Below are 21,375 nucleotides of genomic sequence, written 5' to 3'. Positions count from 1 at the left end.
TCTTTGATGGTAGTGTGGTGAAATCATTTAGTACTTCTGATGGAATTAGCCTTCTTTTCAAACCTTTTAGTTTTTGAGGAATACGGTACATTTTTAGATGGGATGTGTACATTGCACGTAGTCTATTGTACTCTATGATGCAAATAATTTCTGCACTGACTGCAGTTGCATCAACATTTACTAGATACAGTCCTTCCAGTGTACATAACTGTGACAGTGCTACGTAACTCATGCCTTCTTTGAAGACTGTGTTGCCAATATCAATCAATGCTTCATCTAAGGTTAGACCTTGCGATTTATGAATAGTTACTGCGTAAGCTAGCGAGAGAGAAAACTGTTCTCTGCGTAGATACATGACTTTGAAAAGAAGGAATTTCGCAGTTGTACATCCTATATTTTGGATTTCTGAAAGTTTATCAAACTTGATGTTTACGAACTGAATGTTGTTGTCCCGTGGGTATGTTTGGAAGTCAATAACTGTACCAAGTGCTCCATTAACTAAACCTTGTTCTACGTCAATGTTAAGCTTTAGCATAACTCTACAGTTGATACAAAGTTAACATTTTCTCCAAACCAGTTGTGTTGAAGATGGAGTTCTCCAAGGCTTGTAGTCGTGCTAAGCCTTGTTGACACATAGGTATCGTCATACCGTGTACGTCGTTTGTCTGTGGCATGAATTTGTACTAGTGGTTGTTTTCCTTTTTACAGCATTGTTGCATTAAATTGGGCACAACTTGCTACAGTTGGCATTAAGGCATACAGCTGACATTTTTCAGAGCTAATTGGTCCATGACATCTGTAGCACATGTGTTTTGCCCGTACAGCTCATGGATGTGTCTACTATTGAGGGTAGACTGTGCCTCCTTTGATAGTACACCAATCCGTATGTTTTTTTAAATGTTGGCATAGGTGAGGTCTGCAGACTGACGCATGTGTTGAGTTAGTTCTCTGCATTGGAAATGTTGCCAAAGATTTACATTTCCGATGCTTTTACGGAACTGTTTGTGTCCTAAAATTTTGAAGATAGGTTCACCTTTGACTGGCATCAATTGAAGGAGCGCTCCGAAAACAATTACATGTTTTTCTCCAAAGAGTTCTTCATAGTCTGTTTTGAGTACCTCTTGCAATCTTAGGTGAATCAAAGCCAACATTAGGTTGGAGACCATGTTCACCTCATCTATTAGGAGCATTTTCATTTGTTTTAAAACTCTGCGTAGCTCCATAGCAGATTCTGCTGAAATCTTATAGTACTCTAATTTGTTTTGGTGTTCTACTGGAAGGAGTAGCATTCGGTGTAGAGTGACTCCAACTATGTTGTAGGCAGCAAAACCTGTAGGGGCGGTTATAACCGCAGAAAGGTTGTTGGTTGTTAATTGTGGGAGGTATTTACTGATAATTTTTATTAAGAATGTTTTAGCTGACCCAGCTTCACCACTTACATACAGCAGTACAGGTATGTAGTTGTCACAGGTGCAAGTTTTACTTTCGTGCTGTATACCATGTTCAATGGTTTTACTTACTTGTACAAAAATGGTATGCTGTTCATTGTTTAGTTGGGATTCAAGTACCTCCAACTCTTCTGTAGCATGCTCATACTGAAGCATAGTGGTGGTTACCTCCGTCATGGATAATTCTGCCTCATTTGCTATGAGTGGCTCTCCAAGAGGTTCTTGGCTGCCTGTTTGCGAAGGTTCAATGCTCTCAGAAATGTCTACAGTTAGTTGTACTTTAAGTTCTTCTTGTTGACGTTCACTGCCAATATGGTTTTGTACCGTGTAAAGGTTTTATCTGTAATTGTACTTTCAGTGGCTTTGAAAGCATCTTCATAGGAGGTGTAGTTGGCTAATAAATCTCCTTTTCTCCATGTTTTAAAAAGTTGCAGCAGAGCCATGTAGTACAGTTCTTTGTGCTGTGGCGTTTTTAAGGACAGCTTCATATGATTAATTAGCCTGCATTTGGTAAGTCTCACCAGGCTGCCTTCACAACTTTCTACTCTGTATCTACCTTTTTCCTCATTTGGTGTAATGTTGTTTTCGTATGAGAAGTTTTGGGCTACCTGGTACAAGTACAAGGCTTCTAAAGTACTACTTCTGTTTGGGTAGTATGTGTCAAATAAGTTGCTCTTCAAAATGTCCTGGCTGTTGGGATCGCTTTTGGCTATTGGTTGTATGTCTTCATACGATTTACTCTTCTTCTGGATGCAGCAGGCCCAAGGCTTAGCCACACTATGTTGTCTGATTTCCCATATGAGGCTGTGCTGGTTTAGCGGTCAGCGGCTTCGTAGCTGCCACATTCTGTATGGGACAGCATTTTAATGCCAAAGCTGTACAATGTTTGTGCCAGTGTTTTGTCAGAGGATATGTCATCCCAGAGGTCTTTGAGCTCTATTTTCTCTGCTTTGGTTAAGTAGGTGGTGACATATCGTGCAACAGCGGTGGAATTGTCTGCAATGTACTGTACATCCACATTGGCATTCCATAAGAGGGCAATAATTGCATTGTAATCATTGATGTACTTTGATGCTTCGCTCCTTTTTATGCAGTATGTGTTTTTTAGGAGAATTTCCTTTCACACTGTGTCGAACCGAAGACATGAAGCTGTATACTTGGCCTGTTGTTGAAACTGGTCTAGGGAAACCAAAGCGGCATTTGGTGTAGTATTTGCCTCGGTTTATTTGTGTCTTTGGAATTGCAAAATGTGTGCTCGTAGTATGGGTGGGTACTTTCCGAAGGGATTTCGCAAGTGTCATATTTGTGAATGAACTGCAAAACAGTTTCATCACTTTCCTCACCAAATTTAGGAGCATTTTTAATCCACAAAAGCATGTGGATGTGTGGTGCTCCTCTGGCTCGATATTCTTTTCTCCAAAAGAAGTGTTCCACTTCTCCGAGGGGAGGAAGTACTTTATTGCAAATGAAGTGCAGCATGGCAAGGAAGCGATGATCAAAGTAGCGTGAAACATTTACTGGATCGAGAGACCAAATCTCTCCAGTTGTTTTCATGTCTACACCGGTTTTGTTTTTGTTTGCTTTGTGTAGGAAAGTGCGCAAGTCTGCCCATGCATACTCCGCACAACTTAAAGTGACAAACCATGTGGGAGGGCCAAGGTTGCGCAGCATACACCGTACATCTGTGTGCCGTCGGAACCAGTACTCTTTCGTACCACGCATGTTTGTCAAAGATTTGTAACACTTCACTATAAAACTTCGTTCTTCTCTTGCACCTTTTGAAGTAGTTGTGTAGCAGACATGTTTTGGAAATGGGAACCTGTTTTTAATGTGTGGGCAACTCCATAACATAGCGTTGCTAGTTCACTTTCAAAGAACAGATGGAATATGTTCGCCACATTCTGTCTAAATCTAGGGCCTTCAGAATACATTTGTAAACAGCGGTATTCTGATGCTGTTATTTGTGTGCTTCTTTCATCATATCTTCCACCTTTTCCAGTGGGGAGGAGTAGAGGCAACGGCTCGTGCTTCAAACATTTCGCCCATATACCGATTGGCACTCCTTTGGCTTGCCACATTTGATATGTTCCTAGTGCACCGTCCATGGTGTCTTTGGAGTGCAGTGGGTGAATTGTATAGTGGATGAGTTTTGAATTATTTCGGTTATTTCTCTCAGGTTTTCTTGAACATTTATTTCCTTGTAGTATTCATTGTTTTCTTTAAAGGTACTACAATGCCTCTCTAACTTTGGTTAAGTCCACTAGGTGTTGGGAAATTATTTTGTCTTTTGTAGGTACACCTTTCACCAGGATAAACAAAGATTCATGTATTGGCCTTTGCACTCATAGAGTGGCTACATTTTCTTTGAGATCTAACAGTAGATAAACTACTTTTACCACTAATGCCTCTCAGTAATTCAGTGGGAGGTAATTTTGCAGTTTTTGGTTGAAGATGTATTAGTGCACTGTTTGTATTATAATGCTCTCATACAAATTAAGCTGCTGCAGTGCATTTTGCAGTGGAAATAGTTCCAAATTATTACTAATTGTCAGTGAAGGCCTTTGGTTATTTGTCAAGTTTTGCAGTGCAGTATGTAGGTTTTGGTAAGGCCGTACTTGTTTTCTGCTAGAAGGTACAGAGCTAATTGAAACCATTGGGATTCTTCATTGCCTTCTATTTTCTGCATTACATATACAGTTTTGGTGTTCTTTTTATAGAAAGTTCCACGACAACACACGCATACTTGGTTTGGCATTTCAGCAGAAGTGCTTTTGAACTTTTGTATTTCTTTTCCGTATGTGCGATATAAAAGGTTGATAGCTGCATTGTCAGTACTGTTGCCTGAAAATGTTGGTGTGTAACTGCTCTTCAGTTCCACAGTATTTCTGTGGATGTGCTGAATTTCATCAAGCACTTGTTGGAATGTACCATGCAAGAGAATATCATTTACATGTTGGAGTGCTAAAGCTGGAGTTTTTGCATAGTACAGTTTGTACACTAGATTTCTGACTGTTGAATGGGGAGTTGCTAACATTTAAATCGGGTAGAAGGTGCTTTTGCAAGCTGGTCCACAAATACAGGCTAAGGAATGTCATTGAATTCCAGGGTAGTTGCGCACTGGACAGAGTTCATAGTTTGCAGTATTTTCATTCTTCTTTTGTTGTTGCCTTTGACATACTGATTGAGGAATTGCTGCAAATTTTTGATTAGGCTTTGGCAAACGTTGCACATTGATGTGCAAGGCCATATGTAGGTGAGGCGTGTTGGTTTGGTGGATTGGAGAGTGACATCTAAGTTTGATGGGGATATTTCTGAAAGCAGTGTTTCCTCTTCCATTATGGTATTGTGTATTTTTTCATAGCCTTGTCCACTCCAATGTAAGGCAATTTGGTTAGTGTGTTGTTTGTATCATTCTTCATTGAAGAATGGCTCTGTGTTGGTGGTGTGACTCCACTCACCTGTACAAATGTGACCAAAGGTATCTATGCTCACATTGCGTCGGTTTTCGAAATTGGGCTTGCAATTTACTCCTTAATCTTTTTAGTGGTTTAATTCTCTTCAAAAATACTATAAACAATTTCCGCTTCACGCTTATAGCACTGTGTACAAGAACTTCTAGGATGACTTTTCTGCTGTCGGTTTTGAGGGTTGAGCGTGTTTTCTGTCCTCTACTTGCAAGGTTCTGAAGGACTCTGTGGTGGAACATTTTGTGTAAAATTACTTTTTTAGATTGCTTGCTTGTGATTAGGTTACCATTTGTATGTGTTCTATTAGCAGTAGTGTGTGTTCGCACTGTATGTAGTGGTTTTCTTTACATTCCCACATTTTGCCAGATTGCCTACACTGTCTTTACTGGTAGATGCATCAGTTTTTCTTAATTACTGAATTACCTCTTTTCCTTCACCTTTCTGTTCACTTTGAGCTTGCAGTGGATGGCTACTTTGTGTTTGTAGGTTGCGTGGCTCTCTTTCTGCGTTGCTGTCTACGGAATTGTTGTTGGGTAGGCATTGTGTAGTAGCTGTTGGCGAAGAAAGGGAAGTGTGGGTGTGCACATTTTCACATGCATATGTGTGTAATGTGCATCAGTGGGTGAATGGGAGGGTAGGCAGCTATTTAATTGCGTGGCTGTGCAGTGGTATGTAAGGTTAGGTTGGGGACACTACCTTAGTATGTGGGCATTACTCTAATGGTGGTGACATAACAAACACTTAGCACGTGTAGAGGTGGGAGAAGTAACAATGAAGTACATATTGATGGATGGGCACACATTTATATGCTGCAGTACAACAATGGTGCACTGGTTTAGTAAGACAGACAAGAGTATGCTGGTTTGTATTTACTTTGTTGATTGCAGAGAGTAGGTTTATTGTAGACTGTATTTTGAAGTGCACACTCCAGAGGCTTCCCAGAGACAAGTGGGTACTGCTCCTGCATAAGAAGATATTAAGAACATTTGTTGGCTAATGACATAGTGCTTACATTTGTAAATTACATTTTCCAAAATTATAGGGGGATATCTTGGCAGGAAGACGAAGTGTGCGTGTATCAAAGAAGGTGTAAAATATGGAGGGCGCTTGGGAGCATAAGCATATTTGTTTAGGGAGTAGGCAGGCTATTTGGGAGTTTAGTGTATCACTTGTTATGAAAAACGTGTGTGTGTATTACTGTAGGCTTATTTACTTCACAAATGTAGTAGTGTGCATTGTGGAAGGATGAGACAAAGCGTGCGGAAAGATGTAGAGTGAAAAGCACAATGTTTTTGGAAGTCCATCTGCATGCAGTTCTTTGCATATGTATGCTTAGTACATGAGTGCAGGCATTGCTTTTGGGTTTTAATTTCATTATGCACATTTACAACTGTTACTGTTGTGAATGTGGCGATAGCTTTTTTTAAAAGCATTGGAAAGCATTGTAAAAATGACGGAACAAAAGAACAGAGTAACCTTTTTTGTAAACCAACGCCTGTTGTGGGCAAATGGAACCTTTGGAACCACCTACCACTGTAGGAGTGATTTAATGGTAGGTGATAGGAGACTTAACAGTACAAATTTTGGGCATGTTATGGAGATTTACGTATAACACAGTTGGCACTGTACTGTACAAAAAATAGTAATACCTACTGGGTGTGGTGATGGGTAGCGATGCTGATGTTTTTGGGTGTAGAACGTGTAGATCGTTGTACAGTACTTTCTCGTGCAGGTGCTTTTGATTTACAGGATATTTCACCTCTGCGTGTTTAACGGCTGTTACGCACTGTTCAACAGATCTGATGGCATTACATGCACAGTTCTTGAATGTAATTGGTGGATGCATATGTAATACTTTAACAGTAGCCAATCAGGGAGTGCTGCTGAAAGAGTACTTGAAAGGGAAGAAGGACTGGCCCTGATTTACTGGGCCGCTGCCCTCGCGGAAGTTGGGGAAATCGCACGTGCTACATGCTGTCCTTCGTAATGTGCTTGCTATGAAAATGGGACTACGGTTTAGCGATTCACGTGTGTGTCTGCTTTTGTGTTCCATGGTAGGATGTTCTTTTATGCCCATAACAACGTTAGTGCTTGTAGTGTGACATTTGTCTGTGGCGGTGGAATTTTTTTTCCCCTATTGCAATTAGAAATCTGTTGCAGTATGTGGAATGTACGCTGCAGACACACGTGTAGAAATGTACGGAGGAAAAGCCAAGAGCAACCCTTAACAAGGAGCACACAAAAAAGGTGTTTATTTATTCGTCCCTTTAGCAAAATTAGAAAAAAACACTTCGCACAACTTCTACGAAGACGCCCACACTCTATGACGCTTAAAATGTGTTTGTGTAGCTCCGTATACAGGGAAATATGTTGGCGAAAGCCGTGCCTTTTGAGGGTGGCTGCAATGGAAATGGGACTGTGCAGGAGTTGGGATTGGTCAATATGAATGTGTGGGTGTGGTGTGTAGCAACAGATTGTGCCAGAACATCGGTTTGCCAATAGGAGTGGACATGGCTACGGGGAAGGGTGTGCCGTTAAGTAAGCGGACTATATGGCTGTTGGGCGACTCGTTGATACATTGGGTACAAGTTTACGCAGAACGTTGTGAACTAGCAGCACACCTTTGTTTCCATAATGTTGATGTGCACTAGTACGAAATACGTGGGATACAGTGGTTCCATGTGGGTCCTCTTTGTGCCAGTTTGGTGACGCTTGTTCATCCAGCCATTATTGTTGTTCATTGTGGAGGAAACAGTTTAGGGCGTGTTACTGGCATTTCACTGCAGTTTGGAATGAAGGAGCCATTTCGGGAACTCATGGAAATGTTTCCAAAATTACAGAATTTTTTCTTGCATTGCCCAGAGACAGATGTGGCTGCATTCTTCTTTCTGTGGCCCACAAATGGAGAAAGCGCTGCGCAATGTGAACAAGGCTTTTTGCGCGACAATGGCATGTTCTCCTTCCACAATGAAAACATTACGTTTAGTATTGGAACATTTTTTGTTCAGATGGAGTTCATCTGACTGATGCTGGCAATGAGATCTTTCTGTGTAATATCCAAAATGCCGTGCAGCGCTTCCTGCAAGTGTAGGAAGCATTTTTCCTGTAGTTGTTCACTACTTTTACCGTTGAAAATACAACCAGCACAAAAAGACTCTTAAGAGCTAACAATTCTTTTAGCAAATGCCTACAATGCATTTGACGGCGTCACACCGCCCATTGTTACCATCTCTGTACGCGCGCGTATAGGCAGCGTCACCGCCTGCATGCTTGCATTCAACTTCTATTTTTTAACAGTGGAAGGTGGCTCTGAAAAGAGCCTTTTTGTTCTCCCTCACCTTGGGGCTGTGTAGCAATTTTCCTCTTGTTATAAGACATGCCAGAAAAGCCAGCAGTGGAAGGGAGATTTGGCAAAGGGTACCAACCACAGGGATAAGAACTTGTATGTGGAGAGCAGAAGATGAGGGGTGTACCTTACTTGGGTAGGGGGCAGTGTTTGCCATGCTCCCAGTCAGAAGCCTCAAAAGCACTTTGTAAATGTTCTCCCCTACACAGTACTGCGTCGCAGTATATGCACAATACAGTGACTTTGAAAGGTAGGGGTCTGTTGCACTGCGTATGTCCTCCAAGGCTTCTTACGGAACGCGGTGGCCCACTGGAGTGTCCCTAGTGGTGGCAGGAGCAGATGCGGAGGATGCTGTAGAGGACAATAACCTACTGCCAGCTTGGAAGGGCACTACCCTCCGAATAGCTGCCTGGTGGTTAGCTTTCAGGTGCCACCGCATAGAGGTGGTGCCATAGCTGTACAAGCAAGGTTTTCTGCGAATGAGTACTCAGTGCACCGCACCTGGTTTGCACGAGAATTTGGCACAACTCAACAGTCCTAAATAGTTTACACACCCAGGATTGACGCTGGCTGTAGGCAATGGGGATTCCTTCCACTTTATTCTCATTTCCTTTTCGATGTCCCTCCACATTATGACACCTGTCCCCTTGCTGAGGACTTTCAGAAGGAGGTGTTGGTGGTGAGGGTGTGGGTGCTCCTGAGTTAGAGGTAGTAGCAGAAGCTCTGGTGGCCATTACTTGTAGAAGTAGTTTGCAGGCACACAAATGTTGAGAAAGCAATTTCTGCCCCAACCAATGTGCACCGGTGCTCTTCTCTAGAATGCCAAACAGAGCACTTGTAGGGTTTGCCCTTTTGTAGGGTTGATGTGGAGCATCTGACACCGCAAAGTGGCACTAACTCTTTCCCTACAATATCTACATGTAGAAGGAAGAGTGGTGGATATCTGTAAGGGTGCATTATCACTGTAACACTCCATAAAGTACAGAAAAATGTCCTCTTTCGATGTGTACAGATCTGGGTCATGTCCGCCAAATAAGGAACCACGTGCACTGTTGATCCATTACCATGGTGACATTGCCATTGTTCTCCATTTGCAAGCTTGTCTGCCAGACGTACACTGCCCGTTCCACTTTGTGGCCACGTGTATAGTTCTCCTATCTATACTCTTGCCATCCCCGGACCACTTAAACATATGGCACACGCACATTGCACACTTCTACCTATGCTTGCTGTGATCACAATACAATAGGTGGGTTGTTTACGTGCAAAAATACTCACAGGACGTGGGTGCATGCTTCCAGCTACTACCACTACATCAGACCTTTATTTGCATATGTTCACCAGGGATAGTGTTACCAGGCGTCACAGGGTGATATACGCATGTGCGCAGTTGTGCCACAGCTAAACGGACACTCATGCAACTATTTACAGGCGGTTGTGTGCATGCGGCCCGTAGTGGCGTCCTACAGATGGTTTCATTGCGATTGGGCATAGGGAACCCAGGTGCAGCGGTCGTCCGCCTCCTCTATTTTTCTTACTTGTAATCATCTCCACTAGTGCTGTGCCCTCACATTTACAATGACCTTGCTAAACGAAAAAAAAGGTACACACACAATCAGTACAAATTAACATATCAATCTTTATTAGCAAACATTCATAGTGACTGTTCGAAATGGAAGGGGGACAAGAAACAGATACATATATTGGGGATTTTCCCATTTCAACAAGCTGCTAGTGAGGGGAAGATGGGATTGAGGTCTCATCGAAGCGTCTCTCATGCCACTCAATTTGAAGGGAAGGGGGGCTGGGAAATGGAGAAGGCGGGCATGTACATGTTGGGCAGTGATATCTTATTTTCCCCATTACATGTTCTTCTACAAACTTTCTGAAGACGGCAAATTGGAGGAGCAACTGGTCGATTTTGGCGTCCCAGCGGTCAACTTGTATATGCCCAGCGTTCACTTTAGGTTTGGTCGCCGTATGTTCCTGTGGAAAAGGTGCCGCTTGTGGTGTACTGCTTTGCATTCTGGTATGTTCAGTTAAAAGACAACAAATGTGGTTAATTCACATGAAGTATTACATTATGATTGTGTTCATGTTGCTACCGCGTTCCCTACCTGTGGGTTAACTATGCTCACTCATTTGGTCATGCGGGAAATTCTCCTCCAGCCATTCCAGGGTGCTTGCCATTGCAGTAACTATTCCCTTTTCACAGTGCGGCGGGTAACAATGAGCCTGTAGTCATCACTCATTTCTTCATGCAGAAAATTCTCCTCCAACCATTCTAGGGTGGAATTTATTGCTGCGCACAAACATAAAACATCATGCTTTCCTACTATTGTACACTAACGGACCTGTGCAATTACAACATATACTTTCGTATACTTACCACGTTGCTCTGACGTTCTGTTCTCAGTAGTTGTCGTCTGCTCCCCTGCCTCTTCGTTCCTTGTTTCATTGTGGAGCAGGTGTGCGGTAACATTGATGAAGGCAAACGTCACTTCTCTTGTTGGTGCTTTCCATTATGCAGCATACCCTACGCCTTTGTGCACTTAGTTGCGAAAGTACAGATTTTGTACAGCTACAGCATTTTCCCTTCCTATTCACGCACTTGCTGCTGCTTGTATATGTTTTTTGTCTTTGCTGCATGTTACTACTTTTTATGACCACCCCTCCCTTTCTGGGCATGTTGGACTCCACCCGATCTCCACAAACAGACGCTGCGTTTCCAACCTTTGTGCCTATTACTATAGAGTCACTGGCTTTAGTATGTTGTACAGTACACCTTTACAAACTAAGCGTATCCTGTAAAAAACAAATGCAATTCACTGAAAGACACATTATTACAGGGACGCTATGGTTCACTTGTGCAACTGAAACCCTATCACCTTTCATCAAAAAACTATAATATACGAACATTATGGTTAAAGTGCCCTACTAAAAACCTATGAAATTCACTAAGAAAAAACGTTGTTAAAGGGACGTTATGGTTAAGTTGTGCTACTAAAAAACCTATGAAATTCAATGGGAAAGCGTTGCTACAGGGACATTATGGTTTACAGGTAAAACCTAAAAACCCCAGAAATTCGCAAGTTATGGTAAGCTAAGCAACCAAAACTCACGCCACCATCGTGCACTGCTAAGACTAACACCAAGAACATCAAAGAGGACATCACATGTGAAATTAATTTTGATGAAGTCCTTACAAGGGATTGTGTTTATAATGTTGGTAACAAGATATCACGGGTGATCGGGAGACCTATCATGACCTACTTAATCTATTAAAGAATGTACTCATCTAAACAACACTGTATTCGAGTGTTGTTCTTAATACATTAACCTAATCATACATAAACATAGGCAATGACTGCAGCATGCACCATAGAAGTACAATTTTTATATTCTTGTAATTTTGGATAGTAAAATAATGAATGGTACTTTATCAGAGTTTTGCGTAATGTTGAACATGTAATAACTAGCTGACAATTCAAGACTTACACACACTTGTGCTAGTACAAACAATACACATGAAGACCCACAATGCATATAGATGAAAGACACATACAGGGAAACTAAAGTAAGGAAGAAAGAAACAGCATCATCAGAAAATGTTAACAAAGTTCATCTTCATGTACACACATGAATTGTGTGTTTGAGGCCTGCTATTGGCCCATGTATGTGCACCATGAGCTGAGCTCAAACCCTAAGAAAAGTACTTTAAGAACATATGACAAGGTTAACGTATAGATATATAGCACCTTTTGAATTTAAAGATTTTGACTGTCGGTGAACAAAAACAAGTGGCCCAGCTATGTGATGTCATCAGTGATATCAATGACATTTGTGATGTCATCTTTGATATCCTGGGTGTTAGTCTTAGCAGTGCACGGTGGTGGCACGAGTTATGGTTGTTTAGTTTACCATAACTTGCGAATTTTTGGAGGTTTTAGGTTTTACCTGTAACCATAATGTCCCTGTAGCAACATATTTCCATAGAATTTCATAGGTTTTTTTTAGTAGTGCAACTTAACCATAACGTCCCTTTAAAAATGTATTTTGTTAGTGATATATATATATATATATATATATAGGAGTAATGAAACGAGGAGGCTAAAGGGAGCATTGCAGATCCACGGTGCCAAGAATTACAGATTATGCTCTAGTAGTCACAAGCGCTTGGCAAGTGCCCGGAGATTTAAAAGGTGGAACCTGAATGAACACAGTGAGAGCTACCTGGGGAAGCTGTGTCCGCTTGAGATCGATTAAGGGACTGCTGGACTGCTGTGGAGGAGTCTGTGGAGCCTGCTGGCTCAAAGCATAAGGAGGAAGGCTGCAGCAACCGGTGTGCCGGGCTGGGGCTGCACCAGACGAAGAAGGCAAGTCTGGTCGGCGGCTGCTTGCACCAGAGAACAGCGCCCCAGCCACAGGAACACAGAGAGAGGCTCAATCACCAGGCAGGAACTGCGGAAGACGTGGAAGCCGGCGAGTGAGGACAGTAGACCCGCAAACTGAAGGTGGAGCACCGTGACGTCCCTTTTACCGGGAGGGAACCAAAGAGCGCTGCAGAAAGCCGATGAGTCCTGGGGAGAAAGAGCGAGAGACCAGAACACTATAGCAACGATACCAAAGAATGCTAATAAATTATGAATTGAATGAAAGAGAATCATTTTAGGAGGCAAAGCCCGAACCTCGTGAACTTTTGTAAAACTATAACAGTTACAAGTCTAGGGCCCGTACACGAGGGGAGCAAAACCTGAGAGAAGTTAAGGGGAGAGAAAGAGAGCCCTTCAATTTGTGAAAATTTGTGGAACCGCAAGTCTGCAAGTGTGTATTAAGCATACCACGTTGAATGCACTGGCAGGAGAGTATACCAGGCAAGCACATGTTTGCAATTGTAGAAAAAAAACCACCCAAAGATGTCCTGGCAACCCATGACAGTGAATGTAGTGAAATTGAGGTGGAAAAGAACCTGGCAGGGGTGTACACCAGGTATCCTGTTTAGTTGGAACTTAGATATAAAACTGTTTTGGAATAAAAAAGTGTTTTGGTATTAACCAAGAAACCTCCAAGGAAGGAAACTTGAACAGCAGCCTGGGGAAGGGAGTTATCCCCTGGAACTGTAAATCTTATCCAATGGGAACTTTTGTGTTGCAGCGTATTTGTATTTCTTTTGAACTTGTACATTGTGCACCTTTCAAGACTGGAGACATTACACCTTTGCAGATTAGAGTCGCTTTATAATGTGAGTGCAAGGACAGGATTTCAGACACAAGGCAGTTTTGCTTTGGACAGAACCTTAGTTTTGGTTGAGATAGGGAAAAAGCTCTTAGAAGTAGGGACAGTTAGGCTTTTTTAACCCCTTATCATTTAATAACATTATGTAACCACAAATATGACTTCTCTATGTCCGCGTCTCATTCTTCGCCCCTCACAATGGCCAGCACATGCATTGCAGATTTGTTTGTAAAGTGCAGTATGAAATGAACATATGAACTTACATCTGATAACTCATCTAAAAATAGAACGGTCTGTCGCCGTACAGAACACACACAGACAGCCTTGTGTTAAAGAAAACCTTAACTCTCATAGTGTAGGTCTATTGATAATGTGAAAAAGGCTACAGACACCTAAAGACAGATAAATTGATCGAAAAGTCAGTAAAAACAAAAAAGAGCAAGAGAGACCCAAAGAAAGATCAAAAGATGACTAGAACCAAAAATCGACAGAGGCCCATAGAAAGACAGAGAGAGACAGTTCGGAAGGTAGGTGGACAGATAGAACTTTACATAAGAAAATGTAAACATGTTTTCCCTTACTCCTTTTGAACCCATGGATTGACCTTCAGCATATCTGGCAAGCAACCGATTGCGGCCACTACAATCACAAATGCCAGGTATGGTTAAAAATACATGCACTAGTCGAAATATAAACATTCTTTTTTTTAAATAGCTTTTTTAACTTTCTCATGACACACAGTATTCCCTCTAGTGCGTCTCTGTTGGTGATGTGTAATGTAAAATCCCTTCCAGCCATCACCTCTTGTTTTGCAATAGTCACCCCGACTGGGACTTGCACACACAGATGTGGGTCCCATGCCTGCTCGGCCTAGAGACCAAAGCTGCTACTCCCTGATGAGTCCCAACAAGGCCGAAACATGTATGGGGATGCTAGTGGTCTCGTGCAGAAAGGATATGACCAAGCCGTTCAGAATGGCCTGCTCTTTTGGGGCTGGGACTAAGGCCGATTTTAATTTTGTCTTTCCCCTTTTGTAATTGCTTGGCAGGCGAAGAGCGATGTTCTGGAGGATTGTTCAGAGCAATGCCAGAGGTTAAGATTAATTATAAACCTTCCTGCAATCACCACTTTTGTTTTGCGAATGTAAAATACTAACATAAGAAAATCTGTCTGAAAACTCGATCAGGACAAAACATGCATGTAGCTGTGTATTGTAGAACTGCAGAACCCTTGTAGTGTATGTGTATTGATATTATGTAACTTGAAATGTTAACATAAGAAAACACATCTGGAAACTCATTTAAAAGAAATTACATGCTGCCTCAGCCTCATTTTGTAGAAAATCAGGACCTTTGTAGTGTTAAGTTCGTACGGCTTTCCTTGTTTGTTGAATTACATCAGTAAAAAGTTACATATTACGCCCCTCGCACATTATCCAAAATCATCTTCACTAGAATCTGCAGAACAACCTCAGCATGGCCTTCTTGAATGAAGCCAACACCATGCCACCTGTTCCTGAGTCAACACTACCTGCTGTACTTGTTGGCAGTCTGAATGCTCATGTGGGATTTTACAGTCACAAAAATACCATGGTTTTGATGAGGGGCTTGATGGGGTCCTTTGAGGCAGTAACCTCAATGTCTGCTGATATCCACAAGAGTGGAAAGTGGGATCCTTTGCACGCTCTCACCAGACATCTAAAACTCCGCATTCACCTACGGAAAGGTGGCTGGTACATAGTGGTAGCAATTACTGTGACTGACTAATCCCTTGCTTAGGATTTAGACCAACAATCCTCTCATCCACCTTGGAAACAAACTGCTCTTCAGCTGCCACTCTTATAAGGAGGGCTCCCATCTTCTCTATTACAGCAAACACAGATTCATTGCTGTATGTCCTTCGGTACGAAAGCTCAACTGAGCACATAATGATTCTTTCCCAAGTTAGCAAACTCAGGATCCTCCATGGCCATCATCAATTCATTTTTTTCTTTTACTTCTATGAGAGGAGACTAAAAATATGTGTTCCTGTTTTGATTTTCTTTTAACTATAAGTGTAGGACACTAGAGAGCACACTAGAGAGCACTTAGCCTTTCACAGTGGAAGGGACTTTCAACAGTTCAAGAGTGATCCCTGGTGCGACATGGGGTAGCTGCATCTCAACATGCGGTCAGACTGGGAAAGTCCTATATGATCAACTTCACAAACAAGCAGAGTAAGACTGCTAGAGCTAGGGAACAAATTAGCTTGATGCACTGCAGCACTTTGAGGATAGACATAGGCAGCTAAGCAACATGTACTCAGAGAAAAGACAAGACAGGAAAACTATTGGTATGGTTAGTTAAACCTCCTCAAAATAGTCATACCATAACTGCTATTAAAGACAAGAAGATATGTGGTCTTGTCAAACTATTATAAAACACTATTCCCAACCTCTTATAGTAGACACAGAATACATGATGAAAGCCATATTCATTGCCTAAATTATCAAACAATCAGAAACAGTTGCTAGATGCCAGAATACCAACACAGGAACTAAATATACCAATAAGAAAGCCAGGGAAAGATACCGGCGAGCCACTGAGAAGGCTGCCAACGGAGAATGCCAGAATGCAGACCGACGCAAGGGAGTCCAACTCCACTACCAGAGCTACCAACCGTCCCTGCAGAGAGTACCAACGGTAACAGGTACATGGTTTGGGCCCAAGAAAGGAAGGTGGACGATAAAGCTCTGCAACAAATAAGGCAAAGTAACAGACTTAATAATAGCCGAGAGAGGCAAAGCTCATGAGAATGCTAAACTCCAACCCCATGCCAACCAAGGCAAACAGGGAGAAACCCAAGCAGGGTACAAACCATGGGGCTAGAGGGCCCAGTAAAGCTCTGAAGTGCACACATCAATATACAGATAACAAGGTGGGCCAGGAGGTCCATGAGTGAAAGTGGACCATAAACCAAGACTAACTAAAAGCCTAGGAGAGGCGTAGAGGTCCTGGAAAGGAGGCCATAAGATATATCCAGAGGAATTGGAAGGGGATGAGAAAAGTAAACTTTCTTCTAAGTCAGTGAAACTTCTATGTTTGTGGATGACTAAAAGGGAAACCAGCCTGTTTGACTTTCAGGAACCACATCAGCATTGAGTGACTTTAGTGCAAAGGACTGCTGTTGAAGTCCAAATACAGAGAACCGTGACAAACATTTATTTTTACGAACTGTTAACAGAGGAGGAGGTCAGCTACAACCCAAGTCTAACATATACTTTAGAGGTTATAGTTTGTATGTAGTGGTAAGTCCATTTTAATGAGATTAGGATTCAGACTGAGGACAGACTCTTTATGTTGACAAAACATCCTGACAAGCACCTTAGTTTTTCAGTTGGGAACCCAATCATAGCTATAGGGATAGCTAAGGCAGGTTTTTCATTTAAGTTAATACAAATCCTCTGTTGGAATCATATAATTTGTTGTTTGTTCATTGGAACCACCAGGCCAGGAACTGGAAGAGACTTTGTTGCAAATACCCTTTTGTTTTTCCATTGGAGCACCCAAACCAGTAGCTAGAAGAAACTTTTGAGAACTCTTTGGTGGGGGTCGGAAAACCAGCCACTGCCAAGTGAATCCAGGGTGAGAGTAACCCTATCCTACATTAAAACGTATATTATCTTTCATTTCATAATGGTAGGACAGATGTTAGGATACCTTATGTTTGACAGAGGACCAAGTTGCTTTGTTGGACGTCTTGATGCCGGTCAAGTGGCACAGCGAGTAGAGCGCTCTTTTTTTAAATTTGTTTTTAATCTTTACAGATTTATTAACCAAGAATTGTAGTAGTTGTAATAGTTGTAAAAGGCAGTCATGCTGATGTATAAGAACAACTAAAAGTGAGGAAGGTTAGTTTGTTGGTGTAGGTGGAATGGTATTTAGGATCTGTGAGAGGAGCATCACTATGAGGATATGTTGCATGATGTTCACTGTGGCCAACTGCCATTTCTGTTTGTCACCTCCTATCAGTTTGTTCCAACAGTTTTCCTCATCTTGAAGGATGAAAATAGATAAACTGTCTTTCAGATATCTAAAACGAATGTCTCGCGTCGCTGGGCAGTTCAGGAGGAGATGACGAACAGTTTCCTTAACAGTGGTGGAATTGCAGATTCGCCAACAGTTGGTTGAAGATAATTTTCTGATAGCCAAGACTTTTGTTTCCAATAGGTTCAGGCGGGTTTTTAAGAAGTAGTTACGCGCCGACCTAATCGGAAAATGTTTTAGGTAGGATTGTAAAAAGTCCAATTTCTTGGAAAATGGAGGGAGATGACTGGTAAGTTTGTATTTGTTTGCGGTTTCAATGGTCTTAATCCAGTAGAGCTCTCGGATCTTTTTGATGACTCTAACTGGGTTAGTTATAAGCTTGTCCGTGTTACTTTCTACTGAGTTTAGGATGGACAGATTCTTGGATTCCCATCTTATCAGCATTTGGCAAGTGCCGAGCCGGATTTCTTCGCTTATCAGGCGATAAGCATAAGGGGAATCTTTCTCTATAAATTTCCGGTATAACAAGACGCTGTTGCAGTCAATAGTTGTTTCTAAAGATGAGAGGGTGAGTTCACGTCTGATTAGTGTGATGGGTGTCGATTTTGGGAGGCCAAGAATTAATCTCCTGAAAATTGCTTCAAGTTTTGGCCACAGTTCTGGAGGAAGATTTGGCATGGCGTCTGCGCCGTAGGCCAAGGATGGTATGACCTTTTTATAGAAATCTCTCAATGGGACAATTGAAAAAGGGCCAAATTTGATGTCAATGGCTTTCCCTTGTGTTGCCAGTTTTGTAGTTTTGGCATACAGAGCCTCTTGCATAGCTTTTTCTTTAGGCGTGCTGTCCAGTATAACACCAAGGTATTTGAAGTTAGTGACTCTCTCGATTGTGGTCGTGCCCAGATGGAGAAGGATATTTTCTCTCTTTTTCGCTGTTTTTTCAATGACCATCATTTTTGTTTTCGATTCATTAATTTCCAAGTTGTTTACCGCCATATACTGCTACAAGTTGGTTAGTTGGCGTTGTAAGCCTATTGGGGTGTGATCTAATAGAATTAGATCGTCTGCATAGAGTAGGCGGCTGATCTGGTTGCCTCTGAGTTTTGGTGGAAAAGCTCGTACCGATTTTTCGGTTTCTTGAAAATCACCTAGATAGGTCTAAAACAAGGCTGGGGCCAATGGACAGCCCTGTTTAACAATTCTTGCCATAATTATATCCTCCGAGAGGGGCCCTTGTTGATTTAAACGGACCCGCATGGACATGTTGGAATATAGGGCCTTGATTGGACCAAGTAATTCGGGTGGACATTTCCATTGAGGTCGACGAAAGTGATGAATAAACGAGGACGGCCTTCCAGGATTTTGCTTTTGAGCAAGCTCAGTATTAGAATGTTTGCGTTTGTGCCCAAGTTCTTTTTGAAGCCAGTTTGCAGTTTATCTTGGCAAGGAGCTTTATTGGCCCAGGAAATAAAATGTTGTAGGAGAAGGGACCCAAAAAGTTTGCCTATGGGGTCAAGAAGGGCGATAGGGCGGTATTTGGCTGGGTCTGCCCTGTTTCCTTTTTTGTAGATGGGCACTACGTTTGCACATGTCCATGATGGAGGGATGGACTTAGTGGAAGAGCAACGACTAAAGATTAGGCTCAAGAGAGATGACCAAGCTTCTGGGTGTGTTTTCAGGTCGAAATTGGTAATTCCGTCGGGACCTGGGGCACGCGATCGTTTCAGTTTTCTAATCAGATCTTGGATGTCCTCAGTGTTGTCCAGACAGATCCAAGAAGCTTCACTGTTTACCTTGGTCGTCTCGATGGTTGTGGGGCTCCGGAAGAGAGTTTCAAAGTAGACCTCCCAAGCAAATTGGCCCATTCCATTAAGTTGGCACGGACGAGCACCTGGTGCTGTTGAGTGGAGGAGGGACCAGAAGTCTCTAGCATGGTTGCCATTTATACCCTTAAGAATGTCTTCGGCGTCTTGCTGGTAAAGTTTATGGCGGTGACCTCCCAACCATGATTTATAGGCTTTTACTGCTACTTTAATGATGTCTGAAGACTGCTGATAGTCTAGTTTCCGTGCCTGCCTTTTTATTTTTCTCAGGGCTCTCTTTTTTTCGGCAATCGATTTTCCATAGATGTGTTTTTGGTCAATCGTAGTTATCTTTTTTTTCCCCTGTGGGACTCTGAAGGTGGTCAGCAGTGGTGTATAGTCCACGTCCGTCCTGGGTACTTGATTACTTAAGTCTTTGTATGTCGATGTTATACAAGTTATTGCCCTTTCTGTCATCCTGAGTCTTGTTCTCTGCAAAGTTACCTCTATATTTGCGCTCATTAGTTGGTTATTCGGTGGGCTTGAAGCCCAAGTAGTTTCTAAAAGATGGTGGTCGCTTTCAGGTGTTCTGACCACTTTCTATGAGGTAATTTGTGGTAGCAAGGATCGTGACGCGAAAATGTGATCAATTGTTGATTTTGAGTTGGCTCTTTCCCAAGCTGGTAATCTGTTTGGGGCAAAAAAGACTTGATCGAGGTTGGCGAATGATCTAGATTTCATCAGGTTTTGCCATTTAGTTGACCTCAGGTATGTTGGTGTTTTTTTTTGGTTTACTCACGGTGGCTTCGGTTGGAGTCTGGCAATTGATGTTAAGGTCCCCCCAATTTTGAGCAGTCTATGGTAGCAGGGCTCCAATAAATTGTGATAACAATTATCTTCCTCGTAAATATTTTGTGCGTTTTTTCATCCCTTGTTAGCCAATTTAATTTCACCATCAGCATGAAGTGATTTTCTTTCAGTTTTTGGATTTCAGTTAAGCCTCGTCCACTACAGATTGCAATAAGAAGGCCTGCTGTTGGGCAACCTGTAGATCCTTTTTTGGCCCGGACTATGTTGGTCTCATAGCCATCGAGGATGGGAGGTCGGAGTAGCCATGTCTCTTGAAGGCAAATAATATCTTACTCGTTGAGATTTATGGAACCAGGCGTTGTCAAGTGAAGAAATCCTCGTGTGTTCTATGAGCACATTTTAATTTGGTCTTGGTCGTTGATTTCCCGAAGGTTGCTTGTGTTGCTGTAGATCTTGTTCTCGAGTGGCTATTTTTGACGATTTATCTTTAAGGCTTTTGGCAGCCACGACCACATGGACTGGAGTGAGGAACTTGGAAGAGGTGTATTTATGACAAAGCATAGCTCATTCTGCACCTTCCTTTGAATTTTCAGATCCTCTTTTGGAGGTTGGGCCCTAAAGTGAGAGCCAGGAGCTTCTAAGGTGTCCTGAAGGTTTCGATTTTTGTAGGCCGCTTTTATAGGATTGACTGGGCTTTTTGAAGACGTTGTTATTTCGGTTTTCCGATAGACTTTATTCAGACTTTCTCTCAGTCTTGGGGGGGGGGTAATAGTTTTCGTCAGTAAGGTACAGTGTTTATGGTGAGATGGTCCAGGAGTAGAGCGCTCGCTTTGACATCCATGCAGAGCCTGCTAACGCAGGTTTGAATCCCGGCAGGGCCAAACTCAGCCTTTCATCCTTCCGAGGTCGATAAATGAGCACCACACACCGTAGGTAATAAGCAGCGCTCAGATACCTGAGGGTTCGTAGCGCTCTATAAATGCAAAATTATTCTTATTATTTATTATTTGATGAGCACCCATTTATTGTTTTAAGAGCAGGGAACTCATAGTGGTAGGGTTTAGAGAAGTTTTCAATTCATTTAAAATAGAGGTTGTGTTTGAACATGTCATTTTGTCCATCTCCTATATCTGAATTACCCCAAGAGGCTGTCTTAAACATGTTCATGTCCCCTGCTACCACACTTTACCATTCAGCGAATGCTTGCAGGACTATGAGGAACTGCATCATAAACCCCTCGTC

At 42.2% G+C, this 21,375-nt stretch overlaps 1 protein-coding gene across 13 annotated transcripts in view; it reads right to left on the bottom strand.

Annotated features, from left to right (window-relative positions):
* The window catches only part of WDPCP (WD repeat containing planar cell polarity effector), a 3,071,480-nt gene that overhangs the window by 2,157,109 nt on the left and 892,996 nt on the right, over window positions 1–21,375 (bottom strand). The gene's annotated exons all lie outside the window — the stretch shown is intronic.

The sequence above is a fragment of the Ambystoma mexicanum genome, chromosome 4q (assembly GCF_040938575.1).
Source record: "Ambystoma mexicanum isolate Mex_15411 chromosome 4q, UKY_AmexF1_1, whole genome shotgun sequence".
Lineage (NCBI taxonomy): Eukaryota > Metazoa > Chordata > Amphibia > Caudata > Ambystomatidae > Ambystoma > Ambystoma mexicanum.
The sequence above is the reverse complement of the archived record's forward strand: the minus strand, read 5'-3'. Positions and strand labels throughout refer to the sequence as shown.